At 38.1% G+C, this 25,004-nt stretch overlaps 1 long non-coding RNA gene across 1 annotated transcript in view; it reads right to left on the bottom strand.

Moving 5' to 3' along the window:
* Positions 1-3,511: 3,511 nt before the first annotated feature.
* LOC124860038 overlaps positions 3,512-25,004 on the bottom strand; it is a 33,142-nt gene continuing 11,649 nt past the window's right edge. Inside the window, exon 3 of the long non-coding RNA XR_007036259.1 lies at positions 3,512-3,570. This is a non-coding gene — a long non-coding RNA (uncharacterized LOC124860038). The remainder of the gene's footprint in view (positions 3,571-25,004) is intronic.

Here is a 25,004-nt window from a genome sequence, read left to right as displayed (position 1 = left end):
ATAACCTCTGATGTGTAAGATGTTAGCTCAACTGCTCCACGGCGGTAATTTGGAGAGGGAATCGCGAGGATGAATGCCGAGTTCTCCGTTTGTTATTCGATGCAGAGATGCGTTGTCACAGTTAACCGAGCACAGAGGGACAAGTCTGCTCGGGAAGCAAGGCACGCTCCACTCGGGTGGTCACATATAATCCATGTAATTACCTCGCTCGCTTTTAATCAGCAGGCCTGCTTAAATATTAATGTAGCTATGATTGCTCTTGATTGGATTATTGATTAGGGTTTTTACATGTACAGCCAGTACACAGCTGTGTTAACTGCTGCTGGATACATCAGGTCTTCTTCAAAGATTACTAACGATCTCACACTAAAAATATTACAATGATCAATTAAAGCGTCTTGGTGGTAATAATTCATCACACGATTATCTGTAGTGTCAAATGAGTCGGTTATAGAGAGACACACACTCCAATTATCCAACTGTGCAGCTTGCTTCATCTCTGTGGAGCTTTTCAGCTTGTTTCAGCTCATTCAGTTATGCCCCTGGAAGAAGAATGCATTTAGTTTTATTGGAAATACAGACTAGATGTACATTTTCAGTCCATACATGGCTTGTAGGTGACAGATAGAAGATAGTGAAATTTTTCCCCTACAAAGAGCCATGTGGTTAGCTACCTGTATGAACGGCAATATTGCTGGATGTCTGCTGGATGTTGAAAGAGGAAAATGTTGGTCTTTTTAAAAAGGCTACGTCTCAGATGTAGTGTTGCTACTTCTTTAATGTAAAAAAAAGAAGAAAAAAAGATGATCCTCTGTCATAGTTGGCAACATGAGTAAAAGTTTTCATAATGTGGTGATCGAAATGCCAAAAAAAGCCTAAAGATGCTATTTGTTGTTTTTTTTAATGAATCTCCAAAGAATATCTGTTTAGTGTAGAATAAAACAGTTCAGGTTTGGTCTTGTAGTGAATGCTAACTTTTGTATAATCAGTAACTAGCAGCTACACAGGTCACTGTGTTAAGAAATCACTGAAATCTTAACTATCACTGTTTCTTGCACCACAAAAGTGGTTGAGGGTTCTTCAGTGTCATTTATGTCAACTCAAGAGCCTGTTTATCTATTTTAAGAGCTTAGAGTAGCATCATAACTTTAGTATTTGCTTTCAAATACCTGATAGGCTGAAGAAATGGATATTTGGAATTGTGCACTCAGCTAATTTCTGACTGAGACACTAGCCTCCTACAGTTATCAAAAACTCATTCTAAGTGAAACTTGGTAGTTTTACGCGTGTTTGCAAAGCACAAGACAGAAATATAGGAAAATTATACATTTTCAGCTTTCAGTGAAAACCTTGTACCTGCACTTTTTTTAAGTTTTGCAAATCACTTCAGTTGATTACTCTTTACATCTGGCTGTTGTTGTGGAATTTTCTTATCAAAGTGGGTAGAAGTTGACTCATAACAAGAGAAAATCCGGACTTTGTCTTTATAAGTTTTATTCAAAGGCATTCAGCGTTTGAAGACCCTGACACTGAGGTTAGTCAGTGAAGCAGAGCCCCGATCAACATTTACACACAGTATTTATACCAGAACATGACAGTGTTATCTCAACACTTCAAAGAGTCTGTGTTTTATGACCTCAGACCCTTCTCGGGTTCAGAGGTGACTAGGTTACCTAGGAACAACCATCTGCTCTCCCTGAGGCATCACCCTAACAAATGCCCTTAACCATTAAACTTCTGATAATGGCTTTTACAGCTTCCTCCTCTAACACAGATGTTCACTGGAGTGAGGTAACCCAAAGGTCATACACTGTGGAATGCTTACTGCAAGAATTTTCATCACACTCCTTTCTTCTGATTACAAGATAATCACAACTAAAGGAAAATTCTTCAAAACCATCACCACTCTCAGCTAACAGATAATCCAAAGCCATTCTAGTTTGCAAACTCATCGTTCTAATAGCTTAGGCTGATTGAAGTATAAGTTGTGACTGTAGGTAGTAAGTGAGCTAGATAACATACTCCAGACCAAGTAGCAGGCAGATACAGATATGATCTATTTCCACACATCCAACCCATGTTCTTAGGACATGAAAACCCATCTCTACTAGGAAAAGTAACAAGAACCCTGGTTAATTTACCAGCCATGCCATACAATTAACCTCCATCCGGTAAGGCTGTAAGATTAAGAGTTAACACAAGGGGATCTGGAGCCAAAGATTCTGAAATAGTATAAGGATCAGTTCTGACAGGACAAGGTCTAGATGTATTGATGTGGGTCAAGGCACATGAAACTGGTATAATAGTTTTACAACCCTCCGTCTTTCCAAGGAAATAAGGTGTACTTTCCTCCTGTGTAATACAAATATCTGGATTTTTAATCGGATTTCTAATACCCCGAATTCTATAAAGAGTTCCTGTAGACGCACATGTTAAATTAATCTCACTAGAAAATCTACTAACATTTCTGCTGTCCCGTACACTATAATTCCTCACAGTTTTGATGCATCAGTTGCCACCAAACATTATCAGTATGATCATAGTAGTCAGAAAAGTGATGAATCTCTCTTCGAATCCGCTGATGAATATTAGTCAGATTAACCACACATTGTCTTTGCTGTACCTTTTCCCAAAATAAACACAAGAGTTATAAAAAATACTTGCAATACTAATCATTAGCATCAGAACAGACCATCTTCCATATAGCTGCATTGTGACCTTGAAGTGGAATGTCCTTTCTTCTGGTACTGAAAGCAAACAGTTTTCTTTCAAAGAAAAAAAATTATAAACACAACTTAAAAAACAAACAAAACAAAAAATCCTGCTGACTCTCCTGAGTGGCTTCAAGCTGCCCTCTTACCAGTCTGGTACAGGTGGGCGGTCGTAGGAAGCTCCTCTAGAAATATATTTAGAAACAGGAACTCTAACCTGCTGGAAGTTAAGCTTCCATAGTCCAACTAAACAACGGTGGAAATAAACACATTCAAATTTGTAATAATACCATAATGATAAATATCAAGCAATAAACATAAAAGTTAGATAAAAGCATCCGAGATTTCCTCCTCAGAGTCAGTCTCGCTGTCAAAGTGGGAGGAAAGAATCTCTCACTGTGGTGTGTGTGCAGTGAGGCAAATGACCTTATGATTTCTAACTTTCAGGCAATACGATGGCCTTAAGTAGATTCTGAAATAACGTTGCACTGCCCAAGGGATTATTGTGTCCTTGTAAGAACAGTGTTCTTCAACCACCTGTTCAATCACTCGCCAGTGATCAGCTTACAGTTCTTTGTCTTGTGGTGGTCCGCTGTCCTCACACCTTTCAGCCATGGATGATCCAGTTAGAAGATGACTTGTGTCCTGGAAGCCAGATGAAGCTGGAGGAGCTGGAGCTTTCCTGCAGCTTTCCTGCAGCTTTCCTGGGTGTCTAGTAGGATCTGATATGGGCCATTCCAGCAACTGGACTTCCTGTGTTTTCTCCTAAATTCTCTGAGCAGAATCCAGTCCCCAGGAATAAAGGACTGGAGGGTGGAAGTGGCTGTTTCTGGTAATGCAGCCTTCACCGTCTGTGAAACTTGAGAAAACACAGTGGACAGATTTTGACAGTAAAACAACATCTTATCTTCACACAAAGATGTGGAAGAAAATTATCTTGGCAATATCCCCATGTCCAAATTAGGAGACCTGCCACACAACACTTCAAAAGGACTGAGATTTGCCTGTGTCCTTTGTCTCAATCTCATATAAGTGAGAACAGGGTCTTCACAACACTTGGCTAATTTTCAATTCAAAGTCCCATTCTCAAACCTAAGTGCTTAACTACATGAACTTCATCAAAACATCCAACAAAATCAAAAGAATTGATCTTCTGACTTCACCTGATATACTAGCAGTGACCATCAGCTAAATATTCTGAATATCAAAAATGTGACATGATGTTTGAGGAAGGTCTGATTACAGGTCAACATTTCATAGTTTTAGAATACCCAAAAAGAATGTCAAAAATGGTTTAATCTGTGGAGATATAAAATTTCACAAAAAATCAACACCATAATTTCAGAGAGGTTTTCAGAATGTGGTCTTAGGGAGCTATGCACCATTTATATAAACAAAGTACAACGTCTCTCTCGCATTGTCACTAAGTCCTCACTGGAGGTATGAGCTACCCTTTTTCCCATGAGTGCAAAAACTTTTGGAACCCCATGTTGCTTTATTCTGACATTCCCCTCTCCTGGCGCAGGGTCCAACCCATGCGACAATTCAGCAAAAAGTTTGTACAAAAATGTTCTAGTAACCAAGATCACATTACATAGAACCAAAGAAATGAATTCTGACATAACTATGTGTCAATATGAATTTAATGAAAGCAACATAAAGAAAATCCAGATGTTTTTAACTGCAATTCAGTTCCATTAACAACAAAACACAAACTTTAATTATTCAGTTCATCAATGTCTCACTTAGAAATTAGTCACATATCATCCTGATTTGTCTTGTACAAAGATGAGTATTAGATTAATGGACATCCAATGTAATTTGGATGAATAAACCCTTCAAATTGAATCTAATAAATAATTCCCACCAAGTATAAAGTCATGACTGATTCTTTATCAAAAATATATATTCCTTACTTTTGCATATCTTGAACTGTCAGCTAGCTTAATGGCACCAGGGAAACTTTCAATCTAATAAATCACCAATGATTCTGCATGCAAAACTAATTCTTCAAACTAGTTTAAACTATTTCATTAACCTTTTAATAATAAAACACATAAATCTAAAAGTCATGCTACATCCTTAATTATTATACAAAAAAAAAAACATGTTTTTAAGGCAACAATCACTACAAGCATTTTGATTCTATTGTCTCTTAAATAGTGTTATAACTCAGGAAGGGAGGTGCTGAGCGTTACCATGACAACAAAGGCATGAACCAACCTGGTAGGTGGGCGGAGTCAGGCAGAACTAACCTTTGATTGACAGCCTATGGGCGGACCCACAGTTTCTTCATCCCATCCCACATTAGTGTAACTTAAACTGCAAAGCTATTAACATGCACCTACCTGAGAAACAAGCTGCTTCTTAACTCTCCTGAAAACTCAAAGTTTTAATCAATCTGGGATTTAGAAACATTATTCTAAACATGGATTATTGTTTCATGCAACATATAATCAAACATTCATACCAACAAAACAAAGACAAAACATCAGAGACAGACAAATGGCCAAATTTGAAGCTTCAAGAATTCAAAGAAATTTTTAACAATCTCTTTTCAGAATATGTTTTCTCAGCCATATCTTTTAATGCTATAATTGATCAATTTTGTTATGACAATCGTCAGGATCCTTTTTAAAAATGAGTGCACATAGTCCAAAGAGATCTCAAAGTATTTAGAAGCACAGCAACAGTTTTCTCTTATATGAATCCAAATTTACTGATGCTGAAACCTTTTGCTAGTTCTTTGTACTGTAACTCTGTAATAATAACTACAATCCTGAGAGTTATTGTTATAGTTCTCTTTTTGTTTGGCTCAATTTGATCGCAGCTGCATTGCAGAATTTCAAGTTAAATGCAAAGAAGTATTTTTAATTTAATTCAATTCAAATTCAAAGATACTTTATTGATCCCCGAGGGGAAATTAGAAAAGTCAGCGTTGACATTTTTATGGTATACCCAAACTAAACAAAACTGCAGTGTTTGACTTAATCAGAAATTAAGATAAGAAGCTTGTCTCCAAACTGGACTTTTTCTCATTTTCTTTAATTTGGGCTATTTAAATTTTGAGAGTTGGGGAGAAACGTATTACTAGAACCCCTCTTTTACAATCCAAATGCTGATAAATGTTCCAATATTTTATCTCTTAGTAATCTGAAATCACCTTGTGTACCTTTGTACTCCTATGTATTCCTTTAATCTTTAAACCCTAAGAAATCAAACAAGGAGACTTGAGTTTGAGCCGACTATCCTCTTACTGTTAAGAGAGCCTTTATTTCTTTTCTTTTCCTAAAATGAAGGATTTTACTTGTCTTTATTCCGTTATACAAGTCCTAACCTTGGTTCCACAACTAAACTCTTCAACCCCAATCTGTGTTCCCCAGAGTAGAAAGTTTGAGTATTATTGCATTTCAAAGCCACCAAATGACTGGAACTCATCATTGGCTTAGATCTATTTTAATAAGTAATCAGCCTACCTTTAATTAAGTATTATAATTTTATGGACCCAAAATCTATGGCTTACAGGCTTCAGGAGTCCAGGAACCACAAGTTGAGTACTACTGCATTGAACAATGGTGTTAACGTTCTGCAGAGATTGAAGGATTGGCTAAATATATTGTTTCTGCTTGGACAATAATCAGATTTAAAATTATTAGTTCACAGCTCCTAATTTACCTCAGATCATATTTGCTTGTAACCCATTTCATAAGAAGCTTCAGACAAACATTATGCTAAAAAACCAAAAACAAAACAAAAACCAGATCTGTTTTAAAATACAGAAAAAGCATGCTTAAAAAAACGTGTTACTGTGGTGGAAAATAACTCCACGGTTCTGAAGGCCTTTTCATGCAGAGTCTTTTAGGAAGCATGAGATTAGTTTAATTTTTGAGTGGTACCACTGTCCAATCAGATTCTTTCTAAATAACCCAATTTTTTCATACTCATTTTAAAGGTTTGTTTTACGAAGGAAAATGTGTTTAACAAAACCAATTACTTCTCAAAAGTTTTAAAAGTTTTTAGCTGGTGATATCTTAGAAAACAACAAGTGTTTTAATATTTCTATGCAACACAGAACTGATTAGGTGTCCTTTCCTTCTCCAAAGGGAGAAAAAAGAACCTGCAGAACCAAACCTTTCATAGTTTTTGTCAGGACCTGATATAAGGTACAGTGTAAATCAACACGCTGCATGAATCAGAAGAGGTAAGAAAAAAACCTAATATAACCTCTTCCCAGCAGCTGCTATGAAAAACAATGAATTTGTACCTTCCATAAGCGTCAGTTAACACTTGCGGACAAAAACTGCACCAAACTGGAAGTACTGTGTCAGAAACTGTATGAAGACCATCTGCAGTAGAACTAAGCCTGTTTTAATGAGGTCTCTACCCATTAGATTTATGGGATACAAAATCTGACAACAGCAAATTATACCTGAAGGAGAAACCCATCAGGTTTTACGCATTCGCTGGGTTTTAAAAATACTCCTTCATAAGATCTGTCCTGAGAATAACATAGAAACACTTGGTTACTGCTGAGTTTTGGAGATGTTGTAACTTCCTCTGCATTTTCATAACTTTTAATAACTATAATAATTGACCCTGAATATTCCACGACGAAAGAGAACTTGTTTCTCTGAAAGAATTAACCGGAAAGTATCAAATGAGTTAAGTTATCACCCTTTTAAAGATACTTTTCTAACCCTAAAATAATATTTTAACCCGCTATATCTGTCCACGTCAAGCAAGCGTGTCACATGAGCAGCGGTTAATAAGCGTTCTTCGTTGCAGAAAATATGAAAAGATTTATGCAAATGTGTGTGTGTTTGTACGTTACCCCCATCAGTTTCTTAATCGCTCCAGAGTCAGACTGTCATGACACACAGTCCTCTATCAGTCCAAAAAACAACCAGGCCCTTCCCCGGTCTGTTGGTGAGAAATTCACTCATTCTTTGTCCACTTTAACTTCTTCAGGAGGGAGAAAGAAGAAACTTTGCTCCGGTTTCTCTTCTGCCCGCATAAGATGCTTTCAATATAAATCCAGTGTATCGCTCTTCTGGCTCTTGCAAACAGCATGGATCGTTGTCCATCTCAGTGGGTCCAGACTTCTTCTAAGTTTTTTTTTTTTTTTCTTGTAGAAAGTCACACTGCGATTTTCAACATGCAGGAAGGCAGATCTCTCTCTTTCAGGCCGTGCTGGAGAAGCGTCTCTGGTGGAGTAGCCATGGAGAAGGGCAGGTTTCTAAAATCCAGACTCAAAAACGCAGATGTTGAACTCAAATCCCATTTATGTGTGTATTTGTGTGTGAGAGAGGCAGAAGAAAAGTTTAGTATAGGTTCAGATTTTGCACAAAGAAATATTATCAGTCAGTCAGTCAGTTGTCCCCCTGCCTGTCACTTCCTTCCACAACATGCACTATACTCCTTTCTAAAACAACTTTCTTTTCGCATCTCTAATGTCCCTTTTCACTTTTACCTTCTTTCCCGACTGATCGCAATATTTAAGACAAACAAAACTTCCTTCAGGAAAGTTTTAACTCTTTAACCCCTTAATTGATGCACTCTGTGCTTTTTAATCTTTTCTCATGTTTTTTTTTAATTTTTCCATGAACTGTTTTACTTGAAACTATTTAAACTATTTAACTTATTTACACTCAAACTTCCACGCTGTGAAAAACCAAACTTATCTTCCAAATTAAAGCATATTTAACACAATCATCCCCACTTTTTCCTTTCATTATTTTATAAATCAGAGTATGAAGAAGGAGACACCCCTGATGCCTCAAGGTTCCGGAACCATTTTTTTTTACCCGTTCAGCGGCACGTCTGCCCACTGGCTTTTCTCCTTTATGAGGTGTAGAAAATTGCTAAAAACCACCCGCAAAACCCTGTGTTTTGCTTTATCCCATTGTTACCAATGAGAACCTCCCTGCCATTCCTTTTGCAGGGTAACTGGGCCCTCAGCTGATGTCCTCTCTCTCGCAACTCTGGAACCTAATTAATTAGTTAGGAGATGATGGTTAATGTGTAATAAAATAATAATATACATTATATCCCACAGAGCAACTTCTCACCCAGATATATTTGAAGACAAATAGTTCGGATCTAATCGTCCAGAAGCCGCAGGCGGGGATGAGAACTCCCCTCCGTAAAATGGAAGTGGACTGAGAACAACTCTCAGGCTGGCCAGGCGTCCGTGTCCCATCCTGCGGTCTCCTCTGGCACGTTAGATCCTGTTCGTGACGCCAAAATTGTTGTGGAATTTTCTTATCAAAGTGGGTAGAAGTTGACTCATAACAGAAGAAAATCCGGACTTTGTCTTTATAAGTTTTATTCAAAGGCATTCAGCGTTTGAAGACCCTGACACTGAGGTTAGTCAGTGAAACAGAGCCCCGATCAACATTTACACACAGTATTTATACCAGAACATGACAGTGTTATCTCAACACTTCAAAGAGTCTGTGTTTTATGACCCCAGACCCTTCTCGGGTTCAGAGGTGACTAGGTTACCTAGGAACAACCATCTACTCTCCCTGAGGCATCACCCTAACAAATGCCCTTAACCATTAAACTTCTGATAATGGCTTTTACAGCTTCCTCCTCTAACACAGATGTTCACTGGAGTGAGGTAAACCAAAGGTCATACAATGTGGAATGCTTACTGCAAGAATTTCCATCACACTGTGATTTCATTGATGGATATCTGATAAAAAAAGAATTACATAAAATATTTGTCTATAAACACCCAGTGATCATTTTAAAAGCAATGATTCTTTTTCATATCATTTTTATAAAGATAAGGTGATTGTTTAAAGTATATAAGGCATTCCGGTGTCAAATACCTTTTGGATTTAGTTGAAAAACAGGCTACAAACTCCTGGATTTCTTTGAAGGAACTGTAGTGTTAACCCCCCAACCTGGCCTGCTCTCCTGATTACTGTCAGTAAAAAAACACCAAATCAGCCACTTCTGTCCTCACTACAGTGTACTGATTTAACTGATGTGTTGCATAAAACAGCAAAATCAAGTATCACCTAGAAAGTTACAGAATAATTGAAGGGTGTAGTAGAGTACAGAAAAAAAGACCAAGTCCTAAATTTTAACTTCTACATTTAGGCCTTTTTAAAGACAAATATGGGCAAATTACTCAAAAATAAAAACAACTCTCCTACACTTACACCAGTTGGAGTTGTTTTAGGATAAATTGACTTTTGATGTGCAACAATCTGCCATGACCACCAGATTTTCTAACATTTGTGGCCTGATCAATGATGAATTTTTGTTTTATAGAACTTGTGAAACAGCAGGTGTAGCATGGTAGCATATAAAAAATGTCAGTTCGGCAGTCTGTGCTTGAGGGCTTGTAGCCCTCAGTCATTGTTTTTAGAGAAACAGTTCAAGTTTACTGTTTAATTCTAACCAACCAACAATTCGCAAATGGCAGCAAATCAAACTGCAACGTGGTGGCATTCCTGGAAGTGACTAACTTAAAGAAAGGCTGAAGTCAATCTGACTCAACCTTATCTGCAGTATTACTGACCTAAGTAAGACCCGATGTACCCAGCACTATGTTTCAAAAATTTGCAGTGCTTATTTTTTTTACTGTTTGTAGCTTAAATGGTCTCATTGTGCCAGGACTGAACGAACCTAATGTAAATATAAATGTGGTTTATTCAAGTTTCTAATAGCTGTGATTTATTAAACAATACAGTAGAATGATTCTCGCTCTACAGACATAGCCAAAAGCTTTGGAAGTGACACGGTTTTATAATGCTTATTTGTTGCATGTTTGTTCAGTTGAATAATGATAATAGAAGTGTTGCATATGTTTCAAAGGCTTTTATTATAGAAAATGCATAATTTTTTGAGTCAGTATTTATGGTGAGGTTCCTGCTTTAAAATGTTGCTTCGGATATTTGCTTCGGGGCCAATTCCTGACTCATTCTGAACTATTTCTGTCTTCTTAGTGCTTGGAGATGATCACAGTTTGTTGGCCTGCTCTTTGAGATTTGACAACAGGTTCTTGAGGAAGTTAGGATCTGGGGAGTGTTTTGACCTCAAGATTAAAATGTAAATTTTTTTAAATTTGAGCTAAAAATCCATACATTATCTCCAAACTGTTAGTGGGTTGTTGAAACAAGTTACCCTTCATTCGTGGCAGTGTTTAGAATTGTGGGTAAGCCCACTTCATTGGATGAGAAGCAGCTCCACATCTGGGTCGTATTAAATGCTTCACTGCTGGCACATGACAGGAATAATCTTCTCCATACAAATGATTTTGTCCCAAATTACAAATATGAGAGAAACTAACTTTGCACCAGTCTGCTGCTTTGCATCCCTGTTCTTCCAACATACTTTTAATCTGTCTCTGAATGTTTTCATGGACAGAATTTCTTGGATGCTCAAGGTTCTGTTGACCAGGGATCTGCAGTTTAATGTGTGTGGAGACTGCCAGTGTTGAGCAAGCCCTGCATAGGTGGTAAATTTCTCAAAAGATAAAACTCTCCAAAACACTGTTCTATAAAGAACTGAATAGTACTTATATTGGTCGAGGAGAAATATTCCATAATGCTTTTCTCCAGTGGAGAAATATTATTACTTGAACTTAACTAATAGGTTTCACTATACTCATTTGTATTTCTGGCCCTAAACCCTGCTGCAGGGAAGACCACACACACACTTACATTATGTCAGCCGGATATTAGAGTTGTAATGGCACAGCTCCTCTGTGCACCTGGTATCATCAGAGTGATGCTGTACATATGACACTGAGTGAAGCAGCTGATTTCCAGAGTGATAGGAAGGTTTACTGTGTCTGTTTAAAGGTTTTAAATGTCAAAGGTGCCTGAAGCAGTCAGCCAGATCCTGTTTATCTGTAGTCTCAGGTCTCCATTCACCTGTTAGCTAATTGCATTCCAGCAGGTATTTGCTCGTGATACTGAACCAAAGCCAAGCTGTTCAGATTTTTTGCATAAGACAGTACAAATTTTCTTCCAACTGCTGATCTAGTATTCAACATTAACTTCTAAAAATAGACCTTATTGGAAGTTTGTTTCCTTTAGGTTTCATGGGGAGCAAACAACCTGTTGTGTTTAGGTCATTCTTGGTCAGTCAGGCTTTACTCTGATTAAGGTTCCTGTACTTTCCTCTATCAGTATACAGTCTCGGATATCCGAGATGTTGGACCTGAAAATATCTGTTTCATTCCTGTGAAGTGATCCGAAACAGTTGTTGGTGTTTGCGTGTAAGTGGCTGTCTGGCCATTTGTCTGACTATGTCTGCAATGTCAGGGCATGTGTGATGACCCTTGGATGACCACAAACCACCAAAGTATGGTCAATGTTCACTCAGGTTCTGTTATACCCCCAACACACTATTGTACATTTGCCTAGATTTTCAGTGGTGTATGCTTCCTTATGTAAGTGATGTTCCAGCATCACCTTTATGCCTTCATATCTCAGGCTGCAACAGGTTTTTTTTTGAGAGATATAAAAAATTCTGCAGCATGAGCACTGTGCAGCACTCAGACACCATGTATACTGCACACCTGGTCCACTGCTACATTAACAACCCAACTCTAACATAACCAAATCTGATGCAACACTATCCAAACAGTCTGTGCTGAAACTGGCAACATGACCTGCTTTCTGTTTAAATCATTAGATACTTATCCCATGGTTTGTTCCACAGAATTTGCTTAATTACCTCAAATTTAAACCTGTGCACATTGCTTTCACAAGTACTCACACCAACACATTTTTTTCCTGGTATGGTAAAATTGTAGATACGCAGAATCACGCATAATTACAACATGAAAACATGTTTTTAGGCCTTTTAGTAAACTTTAAAAAAAAAAATCACTACAGTGGAAATCCAGTGTTCCCTTGGAGAATCACTGTTCATGGTTTTATAGGAGGATCATCCAAAACGTCAACCAGTACTGACACAATCCAACAATCAGTCTTACATGGCAAATTAGCTGAAGGAAGATGCTGTTCACTAAAAGGCATAGGGCCACCCATTGGAATTTTGCCTAAAGTAATTAAGAGAAAAGGAAAAACAGAAAATATGAGGCCTAATTAGACCAAAATGGCTTTGGATCTATCCATTATGTCTGGAGAAAAACACATACTACTCACCATCTGTCTAACACTGTCCCTACTATGAGGCATGGTGGTGGCAGGTACCACATCCAAATATAGAGAGGCTCTCAAAAAACTGCTCCAGTGTGCTCTGGACCTCCACTAGGGCAGCAGTTGACCTTTGAACATGACAGTTACCCAAGGCACACAGCCAAGATAACAAAGGTGTGGCACAAAGAAAAATGGCTGTCTACCAACACTGCCCTTACAACCAGATTTAGCTTGAAAGGATCTGCAGAGAATGGGAGAAAATATACAAAACAATTGTGTTAGGTATCGCTGCAGTTTTCTTGTGGTGTGTGTGTGTGTGTAATACAGTGCTCACTTCTGATTTAGTTTGAGTCTGCAATGTAAAACAATTTGGTTTTAAATTATAGGGTATGAATACTTTCTCTCAGAATTGTAACGCAGATTTATTAATATGCCAATATACAACGCAAGATACGAAACCGTGTGTAAACAGCTTTAAAAAAAAATCCTTATATATATATATACATATACAGGATAAAGCTCACGGCCGAACTTGATTTCTTTTTACAAGGAAGAATTGGAGTTTATCAGCATCACATGACGTAATGGGCCCTTTCCTTGAACTGGACGGAGGTGCTAAACTGCAGCTGAGATTAGCTTTTCTCTATCTGCAATCTCCTGTTTGTGTGAAGGTTGAAGGAGCTCCACTAGCAGAAATTCCTGCTACAAGAGGATGTAGAGAGAGGAGAATCAATTACACGGAGCAAGAAATAAGGGCAGGGGAGGGGATAGATTGGTTAAGATGTAGACAAGCTGCTACAATACTGAGCCAGCAGGATGGTGGAGGCCAGGAATGAGGAGGAGGAGGAAGAGAAAAGGCACAAAGCTGGATCAATAGTTGGAGCTCAATAGGCGGATCAGACTTGGGTTTGCTGAGGAGGAATTCTCTTCATGTCCGGATCCTGAATGAGTGCCCTGCACTGTGTTTGTGTAGGTTAACGTTTCTTCCTCTGGTCACTGCTGGGCAAAGCTGAAAGAGTTTTGTTTTTGGCAGCCTTCAGAGCGTCCACCTCTCGGCCCGTTCATTCATGTGAAATGAATTTAGTGAAGTGGAGATGCTATACATCAGATCACAGCAGAACCACTGAGTGGAACGTGTTTACACAGAAAGCTAAATGTCTGATTAGAAATTATTATGAGCTGCATTTGACCTTCTATTTGTCTTGATTGAAATGAAGCATGGTCCTTTAACACTGTAAGCATGACTGAAGCTGTTAGCCTTAGTGACTCAGATCAGGGAGCAGACTTTATGTGGCAGTGTCATTTCTCTTCCCTGACACTTTCCCCTCCAGGTTAACCTCTTGCAATTAGATTGAACAGGTGTAGATATGTGTTAGTGGGAATCTTTGCTGTGTAAGCCAGTTATTTACGGAAAGAAAAATGAAGGGTAAAAAATAGTTTGTCAGAGGTCCCCCGGCGCCAAGATTAAAGCGAAAACAGGACTTTCTTTAAGCTCCTTATCATTTATGCTGAATATTACTCTATGTAATTTATTAAATTATAATAAACTGCTGTCCCACCAGTGAGCTAAATGACTTTGGATCTTCTCAGTATCTTTGGGCCCTAAGGTGTTTGCTAATTATCCTGTTTTGTGAATCAGTGTGACTCTGCAGTGAAAATGTGCAACATCAGATCTGGAAACTGGGTAGATACCATAGTAGAAAAAAATAACGTGTATCTGTTAATGTGTTTGATTTTCAAAGATTATCCTTCATTTTTAGGAGAAAAGCCCATTGTTATATAAGTTAACCATGTTGCTAACTGATTTATGTTCAGCGCAGCGGCATCCCGGGTCTTTACTCTCTGTCCAATCGGAGCAAATATCTATGAAGCCATTTGTGCACATTTTTTCAAATCATTTTTTTACTCTCTTGTATCAAATAACTGAACTTTATCAGTAGAGAATAACAATCCTTTTCCTGCCAGTGTTGCCAGATCTCGTGAAATAAATAAGTAACCAGATCTATAAAAACAATCCCAATAGAATCGACCCTTCAAAAAAACGACCCCGGTGCACAATACACGAGCATAATACACAAGTTTTTAATATTTTTATCAGTAATATCTTCCCTGAAATGCACGCCCTGACACTCACTTCAAATTAAGTGCTGCAGTGTCTGCAGCAATCAATAACACACAAACTACTCAATATTTGTGTCAATAAGAATGTCTCTAAAACATTCCCCAATCTTTTCTCCAAACAGAGCTGATGTTTAGATAGCAGAAATATTTGGTGACAGAATTTATTGTACGTTGTTGAATGCCTGTTTGTAAAACTATAAAAAAAACATTACCATATTCCAAGCTATGAGCTGCTGTGAAATCAGCACCTGCCCACAGACACCATAACCAAAGTGAATTTGGTTATGGTGCAGTTTGCTGAAGTGATGCTATTGAATATTTTTTAATTTTAGCTCAGCATAACACATCCACCACTAATTACCCACTGCTCCCTGTCCCTGGACACTGCTTGTCATGTAATTTGCAGGCATCAGTTAGTGTCTTCTTTGAATCTGATCAATTTTTTGATGGTGGGGGAGGGCGAGTCATCAATCTCAGCATCAGCTGCACCACCAATGTTATTTGTAATAACCAAAGTATAAGCGACCTCCTTTTCTCAGTCTTTCTCACACTTTGTTCCATATTGTGCCCACTTCAGTCCTAGCATGGTGAGCATAGCTTTATTTCCATATCAGTCCCATAAATCAGTTTATTGATGTGCATTATTAGCCATGTTTATTTGGTTGAGATGGGATGGAAGGAGCTTGGCCTTTCTTCCAGGTCCCACTCAGAGTGGGGCGGGTCATGACTAGGTTTGCCATCCTGCTGATGGCTGCTGCCATGGATGCTGCAACCTGACGAATTAGGCGTATTCGGTTAATGAACAGAGTATGCCTCAATAAGCAAAAATACTTTCTAAAAGTCCAAAAAACACAATCTGTGACTGTCAATAAGTTAATTTATAGAAAAAAAAACATGTCCAATGTCATTTGTTGAATTTGGCAACTGGAGTTCCTGCTGGTCTGTACTTAGAATCCAGCAGGCAGGGAAAAACCTGTACTTTTATGAGCACACCATATGGCCCAGGATCAGATCAGGGAGTCGGATTTGAAAGTTAGCACATCGGACAAAAGTGAAGAAATGAACAAAAACCGGAAAGGAGCATTTGGATTCAATGAATAGGCTGTAAATCCAGAATCAGGATCAACAAACCTGCAGAGACACCTAAGGTTCTGTGTTCAACTGTTAATTCAAAGTTCTGATTAAAATATTTATCAACAGACTGTTTCTCTACCAAACAAGAATTGCAGAAGGCTTTTATGAAAACATATACTATAAAAATCTACTTGCCAACACAAAACTCATTTATAACCGGACAAATTAGGCTAAAAATCAATGGTGATAACTTGAAAAGGAAACAATTACCAAATAATCTTCAACAGCTGGTTTTGTCTGGGATCAGTATAAGAAATCATTTGGACATTTCATTTACTTCCTAAACAAAGTCAAAAAATCCTAAAAAGAGAAGAAAAATCCTGTTAAGACTCAATATAAATGACATATGGAGAACCGGTCTAAGTCCAGTAGATTGTGGTAGTTTCCTTAAAGTACATTGGCCGGATAGTTAAAGAACCCCATAAAACCTGCATGAAAGGAGCAAAAGCTGACACCTCAATTTATTTTTTATTCTATTCTATTATTTCCATCAGTATTTGCATATTTGGTTAGTCAGTTTGCTAAACTGAGTTGGTGTAACAGAAAACCATGATCAGCATCAACAGAACCTGTCTGGTGAAGAATGTGGACATTGATCACACTTCCTCCTACTTGCTAAGCTCTCATTTGTTCCCCTCACCAAACGCAACACAAGCTCTGTTCTTCTAACATGATGTGTTCTAAAGCAGCTCAAACCAAATATATGAAAAACCAGATTGTCTCTCCTTTAACTTTCCAGCTGCCGGTGCAAAGATGACGTGGCTGAGTTTTTAAGGTGAAGGACTGCTAACCCAAGTGCTGCATGCATGGGTTTCAATCCCATCCTCATCTGCATGTACTTGCAGGAATGTAAAAGTGGCTAAATAATATTTTCATACTTTATAGTAAATATTTTCATACTTTATAGTAAAAGTCCATTAAAACATCTTATTTCATGGCACACTTTATGCAAAGTGCTAGCATGGCATGTAAAATGGAATAAGCACACATTAATCCATGTAGCTCTTCCAGAGTTATTTGTTTCTGGTGTAACTGTACACATATTTTGTGCAAAAGCAGTAAAGATTGTAAATTGCTGTGCTTTTCACAGGAGTCATGATCAGCTGATACAGCCAGCAGACTAAGGGTGCGTAGACTAACCGCGATTTTAGCAAATTTTTCACCTCATTCACGTGCTTTTGCTCGCCTGACATTTTGCCAGTAATTTGTGTGGCCAACAGGCAACAACCCTCCACTCATTTCACCATGTCATCAAATGGGAGGTGCTTCTATCTGCCGCTTGCCAGTTTCAACTTAACATGGAGCGAGTCACAGTGCTTTATTTATGGAAAGCCGAACAACCCTGCCGGCATTGAAGTCCCTGGGTTCACCAGAGACGGAACCAGTTTGGAGAGTACCACCACCTACTCCAGTAGCAGCGTCTGGATCACGGTCGCTTTCAGCTGTACTTCCGTCTATCCAGGACCCAGTCTGAGGACCTACTGCCCCACGTTGGGGGACGAATCAGCCTCTGGGATGCAACTACAGGCGCTGCATCCCTGCGGCAGAACGCCTGCCCATTTGTCTTCGGTGAGTAAATAAATCTCAGCTAAATAGATAAACAACCTAATTGTACTGTCCACATCTTCTAAATATGATAAGGATTTTTGTGCCTAAACATATGGACAGAATGAAGCATGGTAAGTAATAATGGAAATCAGGCTTGCTGATATATGCATCTCAAAATTAAATACTGAATAAAATATAATTTCCTACAAGAACATAGATGTACCCTGAGCAACTGCTCTGAGTTTCAAAACTTTTGTGCTGAAAAGATGGCTATAGACATGACCTGAAATAAGAGAAAAATTCAGATTTTTCAGCTCAAGCGAAATTCACTGCGCTTTCATCGCGGGGTTCGCTTCGTTCTATTCGCCCTAATCGGACCGCTCTCATCCCGTCCTTTACCTCGCTTTGCTCCTGAATGCGCCTTTACAAAGGATTAACATGTAAATCGCTCGCTTCTGTCGCATCATTCGCGTTCGGTCGGAACGCACCTTAAGACAATTTAATTGGTTATACTAAATTGTTCGGCTGAAAAAATAGTGACCAATCTAACACTCTAGTGAAGGTGTGGGAGCGTGCATGTGCTAATACAGCGTAGGATCTCATGGATAGAAACATTTTCAGTTAAGCTGCCTAATATGGAGGGGACAAAATTAAACAAATAAATGTAAAATAAAATAAATAAATGTACCATTAAATAATTAAATGTACCATTTATTTATTGAATATGTCATTAAATAAATAAATATACACTTAAATTATGAAATGCAATTAAATTAATAAATGTCCCATTGAATAATGAAATATACCTTTTGAATTATTAAACTAAATAAGTAAGCATCAATTTTTCAAATAACATTTAAAAATAAATAAATATAATTATTTAACTCTGTATTTATTTATCTGATGCACCTGTGCAGCACTATTACCCTGAAGTAATTTAAACTTGACCCATCAAACTCAGTGATTGAGGCTAACACTGATCCTTGATCTTATGGCAGTTTGACCTCAATGAACTCTTATCTGAAATGGTTAAAGACATTTTAGGCCAAACTACGGATAGAGAGACTGGGGCTGCTGACCAACAGATTGTGGTAAGAAATTGGAAAAATGTCTAGAAGTTACTATAGTTATTTTCACACCTTCCAGGGAAGACATTAAACTCAGACTAATGTCAAACTTGGAAGAAGCTGTCTTGATTTGCTGTGTGAAGCGGCCAATCAGACATCAGAGTCTGTTGATGAGCTGCCCTAATCCCACCCACTGAGTTTGATGGATCAAGTTGACAGTTTAACTTATTTCATGAAGACACTGCTGCAGGGAGCCATGAAACAAATAAATACAGAGTGAAATAATCATATTTATTTTTTCAATGAATGCAATAAATAAAGACATTTAACGATTTAATCATTTTAAAGTTATATTTTATTACCTAATGGGACTTTAAATTATTATATACACCTAATGATTATTTAATTATTTTATGAGATATTTATTAAATAAATGGTAAATTTATTTATTTCATGATATTTCTATTAATTTAATTATTATTTAATTATTTATTTATTCACTTTTGGCCCTCCATAATGTGATTAGCTGTTAAACTTACTCTAAAATGACATCTTCCTGCTCACCTCACTTCAAAAGATCCAGACTATTCACCACTGAACAAGGTGACTGAACACTATAATTGTTCAGGTACTGATCAGCTTCTGTTGTTTTAGTTTTTCAGGAAACTGTCTCTCCTAATATCTGTTGCAGGTTACTGTACTCTGTGTGCCACACTTCTGAATGAAGTAGGTACGTCTTTGTTAAGAACAGCAATAAAAAAGGACTGTGTTTTTTTCTTCCAGTACCCCGTGTCTCAGCCTTTTCCCCGCCTAAATAAACACAGCAGCTTTTGTGGAAGCAAAAAAAAAAAAAAACGCTCAATTAGTTACAGTCTGACTCACTCACGGGTAATTAATTAGAATTAATTAAATTGTTTTTCTTGTTTTACACTTATTTCCCATTTTGTTTTTCATCCTTGGACCTTCGTCTCTTTCATCCTCTCAGGTAAGCTTTCAGAGTATCCAAAAGGTCATACAGTGGAAAATATGAGATAATGATGCAGCAACTTCTACACATAATTAATAAGCTATGATGGCATCAACATGAAAGGCAACATATTTTATTCCTTTTGGACAAAAATGCTCTGCTATTTATACTAGGGTCTTGTTAACTTGGTGTGGAAGCATATGATTTTGGAGCTTATTCACCAAAGTGAACCTGATAAAATGAGCTAAAAATCATTTTATTAGTATTTTTAAGACCCATCTGACATGCATCTTAATGTGGTGAAAGTAAAAGAAAATGTTCTTGATTAGGCTTAGCTAAATATGAGATACTCCCAGTATTGAAACCTTAAGAATAAGTACCACAGTTTTACAGAGTCATAGTATTTATACAAAAACATAAAAAAGGGTAACATGTTTTCAATGAATTAGTAGTGCAAAACAGGAAAGCAACAATCATTCCTGCTTCTGCAAGAACATATTGGGTATTACAATTATATTAGTAAAAATATAAATGCAACATTTACATTGAATAAAAGCTCAAATCTGTTTATCAAGTATATGTGATTATTGGGCTTCGGAAAATACTTTCTTCCTATAGTTTCAAGACAGCATCAAAGTGATGCTCCTTAAATTTCAACACTGTGACTAAAGTGTTCTTGCCCTTTTGCCAGCTGATTGGCAGTGCACACTACAAGGTGGTGGAGGGGCATTGCTGCATTGATCGATTCTCAATAAATCCTTGGTATGCCTTCAGGCAGGTAATCAGGCCAGGTCTGTTCTTAAGTAAATAAAATATATCTGGGCTAACATTCACACAAAAAGAACATTTTAAGAGGAAACAGACTGACTTTAGTGGTTTTGGCATTTGTGGCACTGCCATGTTTTAAATCCCCATTGGTCCACCAAGTTAAACTACTAAAATGAGGATTATGAAACTCAAGTAATGAGTAAAAAGTGTAAAACACAGATACATTTAAATAAGGGATAAATAACCTCTGTAGGAAACGATAAACTGGCAGGCCTTTGTTTGGAGGTTCGGCAGTTTGACCGTGACACATTATCTGGACCGATGTATACTGCAGTGGGGGTAGAAGATCCAAGGTGTTCAGCACTTGAGTTTCTTATGAAGTATAACATTGACAGGTATAAAAGATACATGATTCCACTTTCGTAAAACTAACGTTTTCCAATGAATTCTTTTGGTCAAAATACAATAGAAGGGTAGAACCACAGCTTCCTTTTTAGACCAATTTCCTGTGGAGAAATTAGTTTTACGGGCTGTGAGGTGACGCAGTTGGCAGCACAATTGCCTTGCAGCAAGAAGGTCCTGGGTTCAATTCCCAACTGATAGTCTTTCTGCATGAAGTTTGAGTGTTTTCGCTGTGCATGCCTGGGCTCTCTCAGAGTACTCGGCTTCTTCCTTATTATTTCTCTTCCTGCTGTTTGTTTAGAAGTTTAGGTATGCAGTTTCTAAAGGGCTTACAGAACAACTGTAAGAAAAGCCCTCTTCACTCGTGCGGAGTTTTTAATTACACCTATCAGGGGAAGTTCTGGGTGGTCCATATGATGCGGATATCATTGTTATACTGTATGTGCAAAGCTCACCATGAGGGCTTGGTTACTAACTAATTTATAGCAGCCATTGTGGATTTATCCAGTGAAACACTAAATGGAAGCAACACAGTTGGCTGGGTAAGTACAGAATGTGGCCTTCCAGCTGGATACTGCTCTGGTTCTTGTCTTTTAAATGTGGTCTCAATGATTTTGGCTTGGAGTTATCAGAAGTCTTATTTTTCTGTGATGACTGGTGGAGCACAAAGGCATTAAGTAGTCTGAGTGTGCTGTGGCATGAATACCTCCCTATGCGTAGTTCCTATTGCTTACATAGCTGAACAAAGATACAAAACCACCTCTAAAGAGTCCTGATTACTCTATAGAGGGTGAAACTGCAGTCTAATGAGGATAATTCAACAGCCTTGTTTCCTCCCATTCAGGGGTCGATAAGAAACGTTCACAAAGGCATCTAATACTGAGTTAAGCCTCAAATGATACTAAAAATATTAAGTAATGATTTAGGTTTTTAAAGAAGAGAAAATCCTGGCTAAAGAAGAAAGTATAAAAAGTGATAAAGAAAATGAGTAAATGTTTTTAGAGAGGGAAATGTGGTCAAACAGAAGCAGTAAGAGAATGTTGATGAATATACAGTAGAAGCAGATTTAAGGCTTGCCTTGTTTTTCCATAAATAAATAATTTAACATATTGGGAAATCAAATTGTAAACATGGCAATATTTATAGAAATGTTTTTCATCTGAAGCTGCATGCTTGGTTCCACTGTTGCCTTTCAGCAAGAAGGTGCTGTGTTCAAATCTCTGGATACTCTGACTTCCTCCCACTTTCCAAAAACATGACTGTCCGGTTAGTTAGTCTCTCTAAATTTCCCTTAGGTATGAGAATGTGTGTTCATGGTTGTTTGTCCTGTGTGTCTCTGTGTTGCCCTGTGATGGACTGGCCCCCTGGTGACCTTGCAAGGACAAGCAGGTATAGATGGATGGATGGATCTGCACCTAAAAACCATAAAATACTACGTTGCCTATGCCAAGACTGTATTCGCTGCTCCGCAGGTTTCCCCAGAAAAGCGAAAAAAGCATGGAGCTCCAAACTGTTGCATTTTTAAGTCAAAACTGTTTCACTGGAACCTCTGTCTGAAAAAAATTATTTCAGGGATCCTAAAACACAGTTTCCATGTGGAGCCAATGTTGAAACGTCTAGCTGCCCGGCCTCTGAAAGCTTTGCATATTTACATGACGGCATCCCCATGTTGACAGCAGCTGACTTGCATTCAAAACTGAAGGTCGGCTTACCCTCATTAGAGCTGGCTGTGGTGCATGGCAACATAAAATCATGGTAATTTATTGTAGCCCTCAAGCTGCACTCCACACAAGAATACTTCCACCAAACTGGTTTCAGTGCTGCACCAGTGCTAGTGCTTCCTTAGCAACAATGCGTTCTTTTTCACAGCTACAAAATGACTGCAACCTTATAATCTATCGACCCTATTCTTTCTTGCTACCACCTCTCGGCTAGGCCAAAGGAAACTAACCCTTCTGACTCGGACTGGAGGTGGGTTTATGGTGAACAAAAACCAACAAGGCTTTAGGTTTTTTTTAAAAGAATTAGTGTAAAACACTTTAGAGGAAAGTACATCAGTGGTGCTGTGGTGAGTCACATCAATTTCCGCCTTTAACGGACTTTAAGTATGTTTTCCTGAAGTGTGCCACGGAAATTACTGGATAGTTTTACCAGAAGCGTGAATAGAACTGGTTACAAAAAATGCTGGTTGTGTGGGTTGTTTCATAAAAAGAAATATGGATGCATTTTTTGATTGTCTTCATACACCACTGTTGTTTTTTCCACTTTTAACCATCTTTAGCTTTGTTTTGGCGCTGTTTTCCAACCGCCAAACCATTGACCCTAGAACTGTCTAGGCACCAACTCTGGGCTGGACTACAGAAAGATCCACTTTTACCAGAGTCTTTAAGTACCTTAATGGAAACCAACATCCAACCAGTTCTTAGATGTGTATTTTGTAGAACCAGTAAGGAACCCTTAAAGGTCATGTACATCTCCATGTGCATGCTCCATCATCTGTCAGGGTATGAATTAATAAGATTTGTATAAAAGTTTAAACGGCTGTGCAACAACCAATGGCTGTACTGATCTTAGCCTCAACCACACCTTCATTATGCAAGTGTGTTGTGATTTGGGCTCAGTCCAGAAATGGTCACATATTGATGTCTAATCTTTTTTATTCATATCTAAAAAATAAATTGATATAAATACAGCTATGTACCAATAATTAACCTTGTTTGACTTACTGAACAAAATATATCAACAAAAATGTATTTTCTATCTGATGTAAATGTTAGGACACCCAATCCAATAATAGCTAGTGTCACAACCTTTGGGTGAAATAACTTCAGTGAGATGCCTGTTTCAGCCATCCCTCCCACATCTCAGACCTTTGAGGGGTTTATTGTATATACAGCCTGTTTCAGGTCACCCCAGAGGGTCTCAATGAGATCATTATTTGGGCTAAAAGTAGATCATACTACTGTCATTCTAAGAAAAATTTTAGAAATTCTCGAAGATTTTTATTTGTATTTTACCTCGGTAAGATAAAGGTTTTTTACAAAGCATCTTGGGCCTTAAGAGAGCTCTTAACATAAACAAATATTAAGAGTAGTGAGGAGGAGTTTTAGTGAGCCTAAGAGTGTCTTAAGCAGAGAAGATGGTGGAAAGACAGAGAAAAACAAGAGATATTCTCCGTACAATGACTGACAGCGAATTAATAAAAAGCTAACATCTCTATTGTGTAGGGATCCACCCCATTAATAGTCAAATAAATGAGCACATAAACTTCTGTAACAAATATACAACTATTGATATAGAGATAAGATTAACTTTATCATCCCCCTAGAGGGAAATTAAAGAGTTTCAGTGGCAGCACAGGTTAAAGGTGCACCTCTAGTAAGGTAATATTAGGAAGGCTAAATAAATAATAGAAACAATAATAAAATAACCATGAATAAAAAGTGAACAAAATTACAAACAATATAGTACAGTTATTTAAATATTCACAGACTGTATAATGCTTTTAAAAATAAATTAAATTAAAATAAAACCTCTAAAACATTCACCTCATGTATATATATATATATATATATAATTAATTATATATATAATAATATATATAAATATCAGCAGCCTCAGCCTAAATGATCATCTACAACGCTCCCCGTCTTCATTATAGAAGAAGGCAATCATAGCAAAATGCTGAATTTTAATGTTATGAAATTATCCATCCATCCATCCATCCATCCATCCATCCATCCATCCATTGTTTTCTGCTTATCTGGGATCGGGTTGGGGGGCAGCAGCCTAAGCAGAGAGACCCAGACTCCCCTCTCCCCAGCCACTTGGACCAGCTCGTCCGGGGGAATCCCAAGGAGTTCCCAGGCCAGCCGAGGGACATAGTCCCTCCAGCGTGTCCTGGGCTGTCCCCTGGGCCTCCTCCCGGTGGGACGTGCTCGGGAACACTTCAACAGGGAGGCATCCAGGAGGCATCCTAACCAGATGCCCGAGCAACCTCAACTGACTCCTCTCGACGTGGAGAAGCAGTGGCTGTACTCTGAGTCCCTCCCGGATGACCAAGCTTCTCACCCTATCTCTAAGGGAGAGCCCAGACACCCTGCGAAGGAAACACATTTCAGTCTCGTTCTTTCGGTCATGACCCAAAGCTCATGACCAT

The sequence above is a fragment of the Girardinichthys multiradiatus genome, chromosome 23 (assembly GCF_021462225.1).
Source record: "Girardinichthys multiradiatus isolate DD_20200921_A chromosome 23, DD_fGirMul_XY1, whole genome shotgun sequence".
Lineage (NCBI taxonomy): Eukaryota > Metazoa > Chordata > Actinopteri > Cyprinodontiformes > Goodeidae > Girardinichthys > Girardinichthys multiradiatus.
Note: the sequence above shows the minus strand (reverse complement) of the source record. Positions and strands in the feature narration are given on the sequence as shown.